The sequence below is a fragment of the Corvus brachyrhynchos genome, unplaced genomic scaffold (genome assembly GCF_000691975.1).
Source record: "Corvus brachyrhynchos isolate BGI_N302 unplaced genomic scaffold, ASM69197v1 Scaffold5093, whole genome shotgun sequence".
NCBI classification, from domain to species: domain Eukaryota; kingdom Metazoa; phylum Chordata; class Aves; order Passeriformes; family Corvidae; genus Corvus; species Corvus brachyrhynchos.
The window spans coordinates 1-2,648 of NW_008237205.1; the positions used below are offsets into that span (position 1 = coordinate 1).

Genomic DNA, 2,648 nt, shown 5'->3' on the forward strand with positions numbered 1-2,648 from the left:
CAAACTTTGAGGAGGATAACATCAGCAATTTCTGGATCTTTAGATACAGAGGCATACCTCACAGAAAAGTAATAACAGCATTGCAGCTGAGAGCCAGTGTCTACACCACAAGAGAGCTCCTTCCTGGCAAGAGGAAGACAAGATCAGTGTGCCAAAAGCTGCAGGCACTGCAAGGCTGAAAATGAAATGTGCTCCCACATCATCGGAAACTGTGCAGTAACACAAAATGGCAGGATTAAAAGACACAACTACATCTGTGACATGTTGATCAACAAAGCTACAAAGGAGGATTGGACAGTGTTACAAGAGCCACATGTGAGGGATGACAACGGCAAAATGTACAAACCAGACCTGATCTTTGTAAGAGAAAAACAGGCATTGGTGATGGAGGTGACAATCAAATGTGAATGCACTGAAGCATCTTTACAGAAAGCTGCAACTGGAAAAGTGAGAAAATATCAACATCTTCATGAACACATTCAGGAACTCACCAATGCAGGAGATACCAAGTTTGGGGGCTTTCCCGCTGGAGAGTGGCGCAAGTGGTTCTATGGAACAAATGAGCTCCTAGAGGCCCTGGGTCTCTCCAAAACAAGGCGGGAGAAGACTGCCTGGGCCCTGGCCTCCAGAGCACTCCTCACCTCAGCTGGTATTGTTCATATCTTTGCAAGCAAGACTGGCTCGGTTGCATAGAGTCGTTATTGCTTATGCTAATTTAAAAAAAAAAGTTAAATCCTGATGGTACATAAGGACAGTGGGAATGACACAATTCTTCCAAGGATGTAGCATTGTGTTTCACCCACTTTTGAGACTAAATTCTACTGATTTGGACCATGGTGGATGGGCCACCTATACTTAACCCAGAAAAGGAACATATATGAAAATAAATGCTCAGTAAATAGCCAAATGCCTCATCATCTAATTAGTGATGTGAATGAATGGATCAATGAGATTCCCACTGTCCCTACTTACTATCCAGAGAAACCACAGCCAAGGGAACAGGCTTGGCAGAAGCAACACGGAAAGAAGACCCTGTTGAGCTTGACTCTGCTCTGGCGCTCCGACGAGACATGAGAGGTGTGGAATAAGTGGGAGGCGTGGTGCACACTTGGCAGTGTTGGGTGACCTGCCCACTGGTGTCCCAGCCATCGGTGAAATACCACTACTCTGATTGTTCTGGTGAGCACACCTGGCCTCCCGGGTAGAGGAGGGAAGGCTCCCCATGCCGGCAGCAGGCAGACCGTGTCTGAGACCCCAGTGGGGAGACCTGGCCTTCCGTGACCACACTTGGCATGCTGGGGACACGGGGTACACCTGGTCCCCTGTTCCAGTGGGGAGATGTGGCATCTCATCCCAGTGGAGGGCACACCTGCTTCCTGTGACCAGACTTGGCCAGTGGGAGACAGGAGTGTTTCCCAGGCCTGGGTACCGCTGTGGTCCCTGCCGACTCAGTGCCTGAGCAGGTCCCAGTGAGCCCTAGCACATGTTCCTCCCCCCACCCTTACCTCCCTGAACCACCAGCCCATGGTGACATCAGAGTTGTCTCCAGCCTGCTCAAAAGTAGAGAGATCACAGACAGGCATCCACGCTGACATCTCAAGTCTCTCTGGGCTGCTAAAGAGAAGTGAGGTCACATGAGGTCACAGGGCCTCCATGGTGACATGCCAGGGCTCTTAAATCTTCCACAGACTTGAGAGGTCACGGACAGTCACAGTGGCTGCATGGTGAGAACACTTACGGTCTCTATGTGCTCAGGAGCCCATTTGGCACAGGCACTCACTGAGGTTCTGTGGTGACATCCCAGTGGTCTCTATGCTCCTAAAGAACACTGAGGTCACAGGCAATCCCAGGGGTTCCATGGCGACATCCCAGGAGTCTCCCATCTGCCAAACTGCACTGACTTCACACGCTCTCACAGGGTCTCAATGGCAACATAACAGGTGTCTCCAGGCTGCTGAGCAGACGTGACGTCACAGGCTCTCACAGGGGTTCCACAGTGACATCCTAGGTGTCTCCACGCTGCTGAAAAGCTGTAATGTCACAGGCACTCACAGCGGCTCTACGGTGACATTCTGAGGGTGTCGAAGGCTGCAAAAGAACCATGAGGTCACACGCTGTTACAGGGACTCCATAGGGACATCCCCCCAGGTGTCTCCAGGCTGCTAAAAAGCTTCTTCCTCACAGACACCCAGAAGTGTTCCATTGTGACATCCCAGTGCTCCTAAAGAACACTGAGGTCCCAGGCAATGACAGCAGCTTTGTACTGACATCCCATGTGTCTCTAGGCTGCTAAAGAGCTCTGACGTCACCGGCAGTGACAACGGCTCCATGGGGACATGCCAGGTTTCTCTAAACTGCTGAAGAGCAGTCAGGTCAAAGGCCCTCCCAAGGCTTCCATCCTCACATTCCAAAGGGAGCCAGGTTTTTAAAGAGCCCTGAGCTCACCTGCACTCACACGGCTTCCATGGTGACATCGCAGGGCTCTCTGGGCCTTCTAAGGAGCCCTGACAGTGACAGACGCTCCACGGTCACATCCTAGAAGACTCTGGGCTGCTAAAGACAGGTCAGGAGCAGTCACAGGCACTCCACGGTGACATCCCAAGGCTCTTTAATCTCCCTCCTCTCTCTGTCACCCCCACCCCCGCCAC

At 51.7% G+C, this 2,648-nt stretch overlaps 1 long non-coding RNA gene across 1 annotated transcript; it reads right to left on the minus strand.

The window, feature by feature from the left end:
* Positions 1-235: 235 nt before the first annotated feature.
* LOC108445351 lies at positions 236-2,642 on the minus strand. Its single transcript, XR_001860176.1, has 2 exons — positions 2,446-2,642; positions 236-2,088 (listed from the first exon to the last, which is right to left on the minus strand). It is a non-coding gene; the product is annotated as an uncharacterized LOC108445351 (long non-coding RNA).
* Between the last annotated feature and the right edge of the window lie 6 nt (positions 2,643-2,648).